We start from the raw sequence: 15,695 nt of genomic DNA, 5'->3' as shown, positions 1-15,695 counted from the left end.
TTTTCATATAGGGTATTAAAAAGTGGCTCAACTTCCTTTGTGCAAAATCACTGGCCATTATTTTAGTTCCAGACATACAACTCTATTCCATTGATCTATACCTCATGCCAGTAACACACTGTGTTGATCACTGTAGTTTTATAGTAACTTTTGAAATTGCCAAGTTTAAGTCCTTTCAATTTGTTCTTTTATAAGATTATTTTGGCTATTTGGGGTCCCTTGAATTTTAAGATCAAGCTTGTGAATTTCTCCAAAGAGGTCAGCTGGAGAATTTTTGTGGGAATGCACCGACTCTGTAGATCGTTTTGGGGAGTAGTGCCGTCTTCATAATATTCAGTCTTCCGACTGAATGCTTTCATAATATGCAGTTTTCCGATGAACATAGGACGCTTTCCCATTTACTTAGTTTCAACAATGTTTTATAATTTACAGTGTACATATGCTTTCCCATTTACTTAGATCTTCTTTAGTTTCTTTCAACAATGTTTTATATTTTACAGTGTACAAGTCTCACAGTGTTAAATTTATTCCTAGTATTTTGTTCTTTTTCATGCTATTGTAAACTAAATTGTTTTCTTAATTTCATGGTCAGATTGTTGACCGCTAGTACTTTTTTTAAAGAATGCTATATTCAGCAACCTTGCTCTTGCTGGGTGAAGTGCTCTATAGATGTTTGTTAATCTAGCTCATGCATAGTGTTGTTCAAGTCTTCTATCTTTGTTGATCTTTTGCGTAGATGCTCCATCCATTATATGCTTCCCTCTTTAATTCTGTCACATTTTGCTTCATGCATTTTGGGGTTCTGTTGTTGAGGATTTAATAAAGTCTTCCTGATAAACTGACCTTTTTATCATTAGAAAATGTCCCTCTTTATCTCTAGTTTGAAGTCTATTTACCCAGTACTGTGCAGCCTCTGACATCATTTCTCACAGGAGGTGTCTTGAGCATGCCCAGTCTCTCTGTCTTCCAGGAATGACTGTGGGTACAGGTGGACTCTGGCAGTTTCTTTCTTGGGTCTTCCTTTCAGAAAAGCTTCTGGCTGATCTGTCTGTAGTGGTACTGAACACCCAGCTGTTAGCCTCCAATAATTGTTCTACTATTCTCGCCACACCCTATAGCATAAATTGCACCACAGTCTGATCCAATAAAAGTGGGGCCTCTTTGCTGGGGCAGGGTGTTGGCAGTCTTTGAAGCTTGCTCCAAAACTCCAGGAGGGCTCTTCCTAGTTGTCTTTTTTCTCCTGATTCTGTTAAACTTCTAACTTGTCTGCTATTTCACTCGTTGCTCTAGCATCCTCTTCACTGTTTACACAAAGACTTTCATCATTTTCAACATCTTTGTGCCCACTTTATTCCAAATAAAGTCAGCTTCCTTGGGAGAGCTACAGAGTATTCTGTTCTTAAGGCCTGTCTTTCCCTTGGGAAGAACTTTTGTGCCATGGTACAAGAAACGGGGGCTGACACAGTGTTTCAGTTATCTGGGTGAGAACTGTGCTCGCTCTATGAAACTCTCAAAAGTTCCTGGCATGGAACTTCTGCTTCATGAATAAGGCATGGCTCAGGGCAACTGGGACCCACTATTCTCAGCCTGCTGCACCTGGAATAAGCTTTCACTCTGAGTAAAGACTGAGTGCTAAAAGGGAGCCCAAGGCCTTTTGACCTTACTTCCCTAGAAAAAACTATCTCTAACAAGAAGCTAGAAGGTATGAGAAATGCCCCTGGTCTGTCCTTCCTGCTCAGTGAAGAGCTTCCCTCAAGCTGAGCTCAGGGGTTAGATAGGAGTAAATCCTGACTCAGATGCCACAGATTCTTGTTGTTCTTACTCAGATTTAGTAGATTTTTTGAATAAGTGATTCTTCATTTGCTATATGCCTTTTTGAGTAACTGCTTTAAGAGTTTAAATGGTTGTTTTATAATAATTTTCACCAATTAAATTATTGTTTATCTTGCTGTATCCAGAATAGCCAAAGATGAAAATATAACAAAAAAATCATATACTTTTTTCAACTACATCTGTTCACCATGTTAAAAATGTATAGCAATGATGTATGAACAAAATATAGCTCATTCTGTCTCACTGTACATACATATACCAAAATTAAATGAACCAAGAAGAACAAAACAGTTCATATGACAAATAACTATAGAGGTAAAACAATTACTAGGAGATAGAAAGTTAAAGAAAACAATTAAATGCCACTCCCCCCCATCTAAATTCCAGGAGTCATTACATATGGTATGGCAAAACAATTTATTTATACATATGCACACACACACATACACACACTCAAAATGAAGTGACAATCAAAATCAATTGTTCTTTTAATTTATTATCCAGAACTTAATAGAAATAAAGTTGGAGATTTGAACTGAAATCTCCTGGGAGTTACTTCCTTCAGGATTCAGGAATTGGTCCACCTAGACTAGTTGACTCTTAGGCAGAGGTATTTTCTGTCATGTGAGAAATCTATTATAAGCTTGAAAGCATATATACTGGAACATACTCCCAAAGCTTCAATTCTGTAGCTCTCGGATAGGGAATCGTCATTATGCTTATTTAAAAGCTCTTTCCTTAATAAAGAACTGGAAAGAAATCATTAGTATCATACTTTAAAAATTATCTTATATTTACAATAAGTCTTAGTATTTGAGAAGGCAAATCCCTACTTGTTATTCATATTTTCCAAAATATCCTGGCCATTGTAGCTTTATTCTTTCAGACTGTACTTAAAATTACCTAGTCAATTCTGTTCTTATCACCACCAGCTCCCCCAAAAGATGGTGGCTTAAAAAAAAATCTAAATAGAGTTATACTTAAACTAATTCGGAAATAAGTAATATCTTTAAAAATATTCAGTCTTCTCTTGTAGGAACTGATTTATATTTATCCAAGTAGGCTTTAATAAATCTCAATTAAAATTGTTTTTTATTCATATATATAGTTCCCATACATTTATTTTCCATTTCTGTCATTATGAAAAAGCATGTTTCCTTTATTTTCTAACCACTAATGTTGGTATAAATGAAGACTGTGTGTGTGTGTAAGGCATAATTTTGTATCTAGCTTTCAGGGGAAAGTGCAAGTCATTTATCTTCACTTGCTATATTCTGATAGCCTCAACAGCTTGTGTCAATTTTGCAATATCCTTTTAAGGTAATATCTTTTAAGGGAACTCTGAGGGTGGTAGAAAGAGGCGGCAGTAAAGAGAAGTAATGATCCATCATCCAAAGCAGGGAAGGAGATATAATACTGAATGGGCTGGGATATTCTTCAGTAGAAAAGACTTCAAATTCTTTACTGAGCTTTTGGTTATCTCTAACTATATAACTCTTGTAGCACAGTTTATGACCATTTGGGGAGCGACAATAAAACAAACACTCAAAAGATCTTTTCAGATTAAACAGTTTATGTTTTTCTCTACAAAGTAGTTATCTTTCTGTAGTACTAGAAATGTTAAAGGAACTTACTCAGACTGAAGGGAAATGACAGTACAAAACACCCCTGAGAGAATATAAAAAAGACATAAAGATAAGATAAACCATAATCAGAAACTAGAAGACTCAATATTGTTAACATAGCCATTCTCTCTAAATTAATCTATTAGTTCAAGCAATTATAATAAAAATTCTATAAATCCTTTTGAAGAATTGGTAAATTCATTAAAAAATTTTATATAAAAGTCAAGGATCTAGGTGAGCAAAACAAGTTTAAAGGTTCATACTACTTGACTTCCAGATATAAAGATACAATAATTAAGACACTGTGGTACTGGTATAAGGATAGAAATATATAGTTCAATAGCAGAGAACATGGTCCAAAATTATACCCGCATGTGTATGGTCAACTGACTTAACAAAGATGCCAAAGTAATTAAATGGGGGAAAGGAAGGGCCTTTCAACAAATGGTGCTAGAACAAGTGGATTATCTTATGGATTAAAATATACCTCAACACTTAACTCACACCATATAGAAAAATTAACCAGAAATGAATCAGATATCAAAACATGAGTAAACACTACTAAACTAGAAGAAAATATGAGATTTTCTTGTGTGTTTGATACTGGATCAGGCAGAGATTTCTCAAACAGGGCATAAAAAGCATAAATTTTAAGAGAATAAAACTGGCAAAGGGTTTTATATAGATTATATAAAAATGTTGAAGCTTAGTAAGTTTTTAAAAATGGCAAAAGATTCCAACAAATGTTTCACATAGGACATGTATATAGAAAGATGCTCAACATCACTAATCATCAGGGAAATGAAAATTAAAATCACAGTAAGATACCACTACAGATCCACCAGAGTGGCTAAAGCTACAAAAGACTAACACCAAATATTGGTAAGATGTGGAACAATGGAATTTTCATACACTGTTGATGGAAACACAAAATAGTTCAGTCACTTTGGTGAACCAGATGGTAGTATCTTAGAAGGTTACATATACAATTATAGTACTACCCAGTAATTCCAACTCTAGGTATTTACCCCAGAGAAATGAAAAGTAAAATGCGAATGAATAATCAAATAGTGGAATATCCATACCATGTAGATGTACTCAGCAATAAAAAGAAACAAAAAATTATGTACAAAAACAAGAATGCTAAGTGACAGAGGTCAAATATAAAAGACTACATACTGTGTGATTCCTAATATCTAATATTCTAGAAAAGGTAAAACAAAACTACAGTGAATACTTGGGTGTGGGGGTCTGGGAAAAGGGACTGACTAAAAGGGAGCACAAGAAAACTTTTTAGGGTAAGGGAACTGTTCCACATTGTCCTGGTGGTTATAAACTTTATATTTATCAAAATCCATGAATCTTTACTCTTAAATGGATAAATTTTATTGCATATAAATAAATACTACCTCAATAAAGAAGTCGTTAAAAAATACCTCGGGGTATTAAAGATACTAGATGCTGTACGTATCACTGAATTTTGACACCTGAATTAATCACTTGACATCAAAGATCTTTGCTTACATTTTAGAGTCACAAACACAACACTTATTTTTCAAAACCTCATGTGCTTTTTTCCTCAAGCAAGCGTACTTCTGAACAGTACTTTTTACTTGCCATGTACTTCTTTGCATAGTATTCTGAACAGATATACTGTCAATGGCCATAAATTGATGACGTTTCAATTTCTGCTATATCCTTAGATATAAATCATGATAAGGAGGCTGATGGTTGCGCAACAGTCAATATCACCTACTGAACTGATATTGGGTGCTTCATGATGTGACGCACTGCCAAGGATACAAATCGCTTATTTAATATTCCTGCTAAAAGATCATGACTAAATTTAACCACAAAGAAAGCATCGTAAAACATAAACTGAGTGACATTCTGTGAAATAAGTGGCCTGTACTCTTTTTGAAATGTCAATGTTATTATAAATAAGTAAATAAATTTTATAAGGCTGAGGAACCATTTCAGATTAAAGGTTACCAAAGAGTAGTGAAAATCAAATTAAATGAATAATCTTAAATTGAATTTTGAACTAAAGGAGGAGGTAAATAAACAAGTCTTTGCGACAACTGGTAAAATTTGAATGAGATCTATAGATTTGATATTAAGTTAACTTTTCTGATTTTTGGTAACTGTACTGTATAGTTAATGAAATGGCTATCCTTATTCTTAGGATATAGGAAAATATCCATGGAAATGTTTAAGAATAAAGAGGTATTAGGGGTATAATGTCTGTAACTTATTCTCATATGGTTCAGGAAAATGTGTAAGACCTATGAAAGGGAATGAATAAGGCAAATTTGGCAAAAGGTTAACAATTGGTAAACTAGGTGAAGGGTACACAAAAGTTTTTGTGCTGTTCTTATAACTTTTCTATAAATGTGAAATTATTTCAAAGTAGAATAGTTAAAATAAGTATGGTGGGTAAATGCTGAACCCTACTTTTTTCTACAAGTCAGATCTTTTTTTCTTTAAAGATTTTATTTATTTATTTTTAGAGAAAGGGCAAGGGAGGGAGGGAGAAAGAGAGGGAAAGAAACATCAGTGTGTAGTTACCTCTCGCATACCCCCTATTGAGGACCTGGCCCACAACCCAGGCATGTGCCCTGACTGGGAATTGAACCAGGTATCCTTTGGTTTGCATGCTGGCATTCAATCCACTGAGCCACACCAGCCAGGGCCCCTGTCTCTTTGCATCATCTCCTCCATAATCCCAGCTGTCTTGCCATTAAATTATATTTGCTTGTGTTATGGGTTGTTCTGATACACAGAATGAAGAAAAAGAAGAAAAAGAAGAAAAAAAAGAGAGTAAGTAGGATATGGAAGTTAGTATCTCAATGAACTGATGAAGATATCCAAAACAGAGTAAAAAATTTCCTGTCAAGGGCAAGATAATAAGTATTTTAGGCTTTGTAGCCCATATATATACTCATATGATACAGTCTCTGCTGCATCTCTCTCCTTTTCTAAAAAAAAGGTTTTCGGGTTTTGTTTGTTTTTGTTTTTAGTTTGCAGACATAATAAAAACATGCTGTGAGCTGGATTTGAAGAAAGACCATAGTTTGCTAACCACTGGGAGAATTATTAACGTTCTCCAAGAATTGTAACAAAAGTAGCTATAGTGGTTCCAGACATAGCAAGGGCATTATTGAGTAAAGCAACAAAATTATGGCAGCATGGAAGTTAGCCCTTATGACAGTAAACAGTTAATCAAGTTAAACTTTAAATAAAAAGTAGAAATTAACATTTCTTAAAAGATTCTTTTGTAACTCTAATAGTTGTCACCTTATGAGTGTTAAATATTAGGAAAGAAATGGGGGAGGATGCTTACATTGTTGATTATTTTTTTGCGAGATAACACCTCAAAAGAAAAGAAATGAAATGAAAGAAATGAAAAAAGAAGAGAAAAGAAATGAAAGAAATATCGATCAGTTTCACTTAGAAAAAGTAAGATGGCCTAGATTTTCAGGAGTATGATACAAAACTTAAGAAGTGAAATTTTAGAACCATTCCTATCTAAATGGAAGACCATACCCACTTTATGCCTGGATTTACTTAAATATTTGATATTTATTTAAAAATTCTTATCATGTGGTACAGAAAAATCTGGGAATCAGAAGCATGTGTATGTATGTGGGTTTTATTGTATATAAACTCTTTTAGAAAGGCCTACCTGAGGAGATCATGGGCCTACAACTACAGCCAAGTCCACTACCCATGTCTCAGTGACATTTCAGCAATGAACTAAATAAAATAGACAAGATGCAACTCATTGATTTAAATGCCACTCTCCTACGTCCTTTTATTTTGAATGCCAGCAAGTATTAGGAAAAAGGGATCTGGCATTTTAACTGGTCATACTCTTTTACTGTGTATCAATGTTACCCTCAATTTTGTTAAGCAGAATATCAAGTTAAATAAGAAAATTACAAAGGCTGAAGGCTGAATGCACATTGCAAATTAAAAATGGTATTCAAAATGTACAACAAACCTACCATGAGTGACTCTCATCAGTGTGTCTAATTGCTACTACTGTTCATAAAAATAAATACTACAGTGTAAGTGGCAAGTGACTATTACTACCATTATATTTAATTCGCCAATATCTATAATCAGCATTTACTGTTAGTTTTTTTCCATTATACACGTACAAGTTATTATAAACATTAAAAGATAAATGCAAGCCACAAGTCAGTAGCAATGGTTTCTTCCATTCTTCCAGTGTTGGAAATGAAAAGTTTATACTATTTCAATTTTCATCCACAGCCCAATCTCAATCAGAAGACTTCCTGAATTTCTATCTGTTCTCTATAATGACTGTGGATGTCTGTAGATGCCCAAGACCACTATAAACACAAAAATATCCAACTGCATATTTGAGGCAACAGTGTTAAAGCCTAGCTAAGGGTAATCTTGCCATTTTCTAAACTCCTAAAGCACTTTATACTGCTCTAACAGCACGGTTTCATAACCCTTATTATATTTGTTTATACAGATATGTATTTTTTACTGCCTCCATTAGACTAAAAATTTCTTGAAAGTAGCATCTGTGGCTAAAACTTCTTTTTAATCCCTCACAGTATGTCAACCACAATGTCCAGTGCTTCTGACATACTGAGAGTGAAATACATAGTTGTTGATTTTAACTTTAGAAATAAGAAACTGAAGAAATGTGTTAGAAGAAAAAAGATAAAAGAAAGAATAAACACATGGGACTACATCAAATTGAAAAGCTGCATGGCTAAAGAAAACAGCAAAATAAAAAGGGAACCAACAGTATGGGAAAACATCTTTGCCAATGATATGTCGGGCAAGGGTTTGATCTCCAAAATATATAAAAAACTCACACGCCTCCACACCAAGAAGACAAATAATCCAATTAAAAAATGGGCAAAGGACCTGAACAGACACTTCTTCAAGGAGGACATACAGAGAGCCCATAGGCATATGGAAGGATGCTCAGCATCACTAGCCATCAGAGAAGTGCAAATTAAAACTGCAATGCAATACCATTTCACACCAATTAGTGACCATAAACAAATCAACAAACAAGTGCTGGGAAGGTTGTGGAGAAAAGGGAACCTTTGAGTACATTGTTGGTGGGAATGTAGGCAGGTGCAGGCACTGTGGAAAACAGTATTGAATTTCCTCAGAAACTAAAAATGAAATTGCCTTTTAATCCAGCGATTCCACTGCTGGAATTATACCCTAAGAATCTTGAAATACCAATTCAAAAGAACCTATGCACCCCCATGTTCACAGTAGCACAATTTACAATAGCCAAGTGCTGGAAGCAATCTAAGTGCCCATCAGTAAATGAGTGCATCAAAAACCTATGGTATGTTTACACAATGGAATACTATGCAGCAGAAAGAAAGAAGGAACTTCTACCCTTTGCGACAGCATGGATGGATCTGGAGAGCATTATGCTAAGTGAAATAAGCCAGGCAGTGAAAGACGAATACCATATAATTTCACCTATAAGTGGAACCTAAACAACAAAACAAACAAATGAGCAAAAAAGAACCAGAAACATGGAAATAAAGAACAAATGGACAGTGACCAGAGGTGAGGGGGGGAGGAGGATAACGAGGTAAAGAAGGGGAAGGGTCAAGTCAAGGAATGTGTACAAAGGACCCATGGTCGAGGACAATGGGATGGGGGTTGTCTTCAGGGGTAGGGGTTGGGTGGGGCAAGGGAGAGAAATGGGGAGGGGAAGGGATGGGGACAACTGTAACTTAACATAAAAAAAATAAAATAAATGGTTTTCTAAACTCTAAAAAAAGGGAAAAAAGATAAGCAACAAATAGGAAAAGACTTAATGTTGTTAAGATGTCCATTCTACACAAAATGATCTACAGATTTAATGTAACTACTATCAAAATCTCAAGGGTGCTTTTTTCATAAATAAAAAAATCCATCCTAAAAATTCTTAAGAAATTTCAAGGACCCCAAAGAGCCAAACGATCTTGAAAAAGAAAACAAAGTTGGAGACACCACACTTCCTAATTTCAAAACTACAGTAATCAAAACAATATGGAACTGGCATAAAGACAGACACAAAGAAAAATGGAATGGAATAAAAAGCCCAGAAATAATGCCCCCATATTATGCATATGCATAAACATGAAGTTGGATCCTTACTTTATACCACATATAAAAATCAACTCAAAATGGATTAAAGGCCTAAAACTATAAAACCCCTAGAAGAAACACTGTACATCCAGGCTATGTTAATGCAATGATTATGCTATTTACAAAACATTCAGATCTGTGCAAATAGTTTCATTGAGTATGCCTTCACATTGCTAAGATAGTCTTGATTGTATAAAGTTTTAGTTTAGTATGCTTAAATTTATCAATTTCCAAATAAACAATTTATTAAATGTCTTTCTTTTAATGGGCAAAGGACCTGACAAACATTTCTCCAAAGAACATATACAAATGGCCAAAAAGCACAGGAGAAGATGCTCAGCATTACTTATCAGTAAAGAATGCACACGAAAACCGCAATGAGATACTACCTCACCTCTATCAGGATGGTTATAAAAACAAAGAACAGAAAGTAATAGATGTTTGAATGTTGGAAGAGATATAGTCATATTATGCACTGTTGGTAGGAATGTAAATGGTGCAACTGATGTGAAAACAGTTTGGTGGTCCCTCAAAAAATTTAAAATAGAACTATTTTATGATCCAGCAATTCCATTTATGGGTGTAAGCCCAAAAACATGGTCTTGAAGAAATTTGTACACCAATGTTCATAACAACACTATTTACAAAAGGTGGAAGCAATCCATTGCTGGATGAAAATAAAATGTGCTATATATAATGAAATATTATTCTTCCTTAAAAAAAGGAAATTCTGAATTGCTACAACATGACTAAACCTTGAGGATATTATGCTAAGTAAAATAAGCCACAGAATAACAAATACTGTATGACTCTACTTATATGAGGTACCCAGAGCAGTCAACTCACAGGAACCAAAAGCAAAATGGTGGCTGTTGAGACCTAGAGGAACGCGAGAGGAGGAGTTGTTTAGAGTATAGAGTTTCATTTTATAAGATAAAAAGAGTTCTGGAGATTGGTTGCACAGCATTATGAATGTACTTAACACTGAACTGTACAATTAAAAAATGATTAAGACAGTAAATTTTATGTTATGTATATTTTATAATACAAAAAAGGGCACAATCTTTGGATAAATGCAAACAAGTTCAAGAAGGAGAGAAACCTAATAAAAAATCAGGGGAACTTTACTTCTGGCCAAGGTGGAGGCATAGGTAGACACACTGTGCCTCCTCGCACAACCAAAAGGACAACAATTTAAGAACAAAAAAATAACTAGAATTGACAGAAAATCTAACGGTATGGAAGTCTGATAACCAAGGAGTTCAACAAGACACATTCATCCAGACCAGCAGGAGGGGCGGAGTCAGGCAGCTGGGGGCGCAAGGTGGTGGCTGACAGACTCAGCGAAGCAGACTGTGGAACTGGGTGTGGTGTGCAAGGCTGCAGCTGGCTAGCACAGTGGTGGCTGGTGGACTGTGCGGTTCCACATTTGCGTGCAGATATACCAGGCAAAACTGGGGAGCAGGATGGACCACACAACCTGGGGATGCAGTGCAGTGAAATAAAGCCTCAAACCACTGGTTGAAAACACCTGTGGGGATTAAGGCAGCAGTGGGAAAAACTCCCAGCCTTACAGGAGAGTTTGTTGGCGAGACCCACAGGGTCCTAGAACATATACAAACCCACCCACATGGGAATCAGCACCAGATGGGCCCACTTTTCTTTCTCAAAAAAGTGCCACTCCTCTGTTAAAAATCTAGGCTTTATTTAGTAATTTTTTCCCTACTTAAACACATTTCCCTTCTTTCTGAGAAAGAAGAACAAAGCTGGAAGCATAACATTTCCTGATTTCAAACTATGTCACAAAGCTATACTAATCAAAACACTATAGTAATGGCATAAAAACAGACACAAAGATCAATGGAACAGAACAGAGAGACCAGAAATGGACCCAGGCATATACAGTCAATTAACTTATGACAAAGGAGCCAGGACAGTCTCTTCAATGAATAATACTAAAAAATCTGGAAAGCCACATGTGAAAGAATGAAACTGGGCCACTGTCTTACTCCATACATGAAAATTAACTTTAAATGGACATAAGACTTGAAAGAAAAACTCCTAGAAGAAAACATAGATGGTAAGCCCCTTGACACTGGTCTTTGGTGATTTTTTTGGATTTGATACCCAAAGTAAAGGAAACAAAAGAAAAATAAATGAGTGAGACTACATCAAACTAAAAGGCTTCTGAACAGCAAAAACCATGAACAAAATAAAAAGCAACCTACCAATAAAATAAAAAGCAACCTACCAAATGGAAGAAAATCTTTGCAATCATATATTTAATAAGAGGTTAATATCCAAAACATATTAAAAAACTCATATAACCCAAATACAATCAAATCAGAAGTGGAAAAATGGGCGATGTGAATATACAATTTTCCAAAGATGACACACAGATAGCTGATATGTACAACAAAAGGTACTCAACATTACTCCTTATCAAAGAAATGCAGGTCAAAACCACAATGAGGTATCACCTCCCACCTGTCAGAATGATTATATATATATATAAAAAGAAATGACAGGTGTTGGCTAGGATGTGGAAAAAAGGTAATCCTTGTGAACTGTTGATGAGAATATAAATTAGAGCAGTCATTATGAAGTATGGAGGTTGTAAAAAATTACAAATAGAAATATCACATGATCCAGCAATTCCACTCCTGGGAATTAATCTGAAGGAAACAAAAACACTAACTTAAAAAAGATTTATGAATCCCTTCTGCCATGTTCACTGCAGCATTCTTTTTTTTTAGGGGACATTAAAAAAAGATTTACTTATTTTTAGAGAGAGGGGAAGGAAAAGGGAAGGAGGAGGAGAGAAATATCAATGTGTGGTTGCCTCTCGCATGGCCCCCACTGCCTGCAACCCAGGAACGTACCCTGACTGGGAATTAAACTGACGACCCTTTGGTTTGCAGGCGGGTGCTCAATCCACTGACCCACACCAGCCAGGGCTCACTTCAGCATTCTTTTCAACAGCTGAAACATGGAAGCAATCTAAATGTCCACAGATAGATGAGTAGATAAGAAAAATGTGGTCTATCTAGCTACACATACAGAGGAATATTATTCATCCATGAAAAAGACAGAAATCTTGCTATTTATAACAACATAGATAAACCTTAGGGAAATCATGCTAAGTGAAATTACATCAAACAGAGAAAGATAAACTCTTACTCATATGTGGAGTCTAAAAATAAACAAACCTGCTCACAGATGCAGAGAATAAACTGGTGGTTGCTGTGGTGGGAGCACAAAATGGATGAGGCACAAACTTTTGGTTATAAAGTAAGTAAGTCCAGGGGATGTAAAATGTATATTACATATTACTGTACGATGTACGATTACTTCATGATGACTACAGTTAATACTGTATTGTATATATGAAAAGTGCTAAGAGGATAAATTTTAAAAGTTCTCATCACGCAAAAAATTGTAACCGTGTGGTGATGGATGTTAACTAGATTTAATGTGGCAATTACTTTGCAATATATGTAAATATTGAATCATTATGTTGTACACCTGAAACTAATGTTATATGCCAATTATATCTCATTGAAAAAATAATAATAACCCCAAAATGCATTGTTGGACAAGGCCCTCTTACTGTATTTCTTGAAACTATTTTTTGTGGCTAGTATAACTAGAGGAGTCTAAGAAGCAATTCAACTGAGGAGAATACAGTTACTATAGCCTATTCCCCCTTGTAATTTTTTTAAACATAATCTTCATATCTGAGAGTTTCTCGCTGTTTTTGCGCAAGTCAGTTAGCCATGGTCCTTACACTGAGGCACTCTTGCCTCCCTTATTTCTGGCAAATGCTTAACTCCTACAGTTACCCCTGACTATATTCTAATTTCTTATTGCTTCTCTTACAATCCTGCCATTTTCTACTGTTCCCTTCTTTTAATAGCTTTAATTTCTTCTTCTCCTCCAAGAGTATAAATATTAAACACTTTCCCCGCAAAAGTCTTTACTTAGACCAAGTGCCTACTCTTTCTGTGGTTCTGTTTTCTTCATCATTCCTGCCACTGACAACTTTTCAAACTAGTAGTCTTTGTATATTCATTTCTTAACTCCCACAATATCCTCTTATTCTTTAACCCTGTCAGACTTAAAGTGTGGCTCCCATAACTGTATTCCTGAGAAGCTATTTTCTCAAAGCCTGTCAAATTATGTCTGGGCTACCTGCTCAACCCAATTAGGGCCCATCTGGAAAAAGACATAGGAGTCCATATTAGTGCAACAAACAGGAAAACCCATCATCCCCCTACTGATCAAGCAGTAAGGGGCCAGGAAGACAGCTGATTCAAGATGTGCAATTCATTTATTTTCATCCTACTTCCTAAAATAAAGGTCTTTCAACACTCAGTATTGTGTTTTACCACTCACCAAAGACCTGATTGGCTCAAATATGTCAATCACCAAATACACTGAGAAACCCTCCAAATATGTCCTCAGCTTAGATCTCGCATTTCAACTCAATTTCCACAACCAAACTGTCTACTGGACACTTCCAACTAAATGTTCATTTCTATCACAAACAGCTTCCAGCTAATAACCTCATTATTCTCACCTTAAAAACTGGCCATTAAGCCTTTCCCCTTACTTCTTAACTTCTATTCACCATGCTGAGTCGTCCTGGCTTGGAAAGCCAAAGAGCCACTAACACTTCCCTCTCCCTTACTCCTATAGTCAACTAATCACTAAGTTTTGACAAGTCTTGATTAGGTTCTCTACCCTTCTTATGCATCTTCACAGCTGTGGCGCTGTATCTCAGGCTCCTTTTCTGGATTATTACAAAAGCCTCCTATAATTTTCTCCCTATAAATGCCTTTCCATTACCTCTTAAAAATGAACCAAATCAATCTTTCTAAAACAAAGTTCCTTTTAAGGTTCAGGTTGAGTTCCACCTCCTAGATTAAGCAACTCCAGCATCACACACTGCACCTCCCAATTGCCGTAGTACTTTTAATTTCTTCCATTACCTTTTAAAATAACATACAGGAGAATTAAGGGAGGGGATTTTACTCTCAGTGTTTCCTACCTACATCAGAGACTTGGCTCTGGACAGGTAGGATGGATGAGTTAAACCTTCCTAATTTAAATCCCTTTTCATTACATTAGCCACCATGGTCTCACCAGCATTCCATTAGCAAAGAGTGATCTGTGTTTTACTTCTCTGGCCTCCACAGAACCAGACATTTAATAAATGTTCCAGTAGTTAGTCTATTGGTTAACTCTGACCACATAAAATTGAACAGAGTTAATCATCAATTTATCCAAGTGTGTTTTTTTTTTTAATGAGAAAAATATACAGACTGGGAGTAATGAACAAACAAAAAAACAAACTAATAAACCCCTCCTGTTTAATGAGAACTTAGATTGAGCACTGATTCATTATGTCAAGTGTTTTCCTTAGTACCTTAAAGTAATATATATAAAAAGGCCCCTGGATAGACAATGAGGTTAGGTCTCACAATTTAGATTTGTACAATTCACTGAAAAATTAGTTAATCATGTACTAAGTTGTGGTATTCGTTTTACTCTGCCCTGTTATCTATTTAATTCTCATAAATATCCTTTAAACATCTTATATTTGTTCCTTCTTTCTCATTCCTAATAGAAAACTATGTTGATGTATTTTTCTTACACAGTTCCTTTTATATAATAGGTACTGTGAATACATATTGATTTGTGGTACTCTAGGGCATATGTCAGACAAGTCCTATCAACAGCACTGGATATGCCCAAACTAATATATTTAATATAAATACATACAGTAGAATACAATAAGAAAATAATAATTAGATTTAGCATCTGGTCTTACTATAAACTTGCAATGTGCAAGAATAGTAATTAAAATGTTAAAAGGATAGCTCTAAACTTCTAATTAATGTATACTCACAAAACAGAAATTATGAAACATTCACAGTAAACACAAATGATAATGATAAACATAAAAAGGATCTAGATATAACTATTAATATGTAAATTCATGTAACTGTGATCCCTGAGCTAGGTGGGCACTGAAGAATATCTATAATCCTGCTCCAGTTTTATCATGAGTTACTTTTAAAAATAAAT

At 35.2% G+C, this 15,695-nt stretch overlaps 1 protein-coding gene across 10 annotated transcripts in view; it reads right to left on the bottom strand.

Moving 5' to 3' along the window:
• Nucleotides 1–15,695, bottom strand: part of LCOR (ligand dependent nuclear receptor corepressor) — a 150,823-nt gene that overhangs the window by 52,433 nt on the left and 82,695 nt on the right. Inside the window, exon 1 of one of the 10 annotated variants that reach the window (XM_037138921.2) lies at nt 3,468–3,503. The exons of the other annotated variants lie outside the window; for them this stretch is intronic. The gene's annotated coding sequence lies outside the window, so the exon portion shown is untranslated. Of the gene's footprint in view, nt 1–3,467; nt 3,504–15,695 lie in introns of those variants that run through there. 10 annotated transcript variants of the gene reach the window in all.

This window comes from Artibeus jamaicensis, unplaced genomic scaffold (genome assembly GCF_021234435.1).
Source record: "Artibeus jamaicensis isolate MK-2021 breed Jamaican fruit bat unplaced genomic scaffold, CSHL_Jam_final contig_252, whole genome shotgun sequence".
Lineage (NCBI taxonomy): Eukaryota > Metazoa > Chordata > Mammalia > Chiroptera > Phyllostomidae > Artibeus > Artibeus jamaicensis.
The sequence above is the reverse complement of the archived record's forward strand: the minus strand, read 5'-3'. Positions and strand labels throughout refer to the sequence as shown.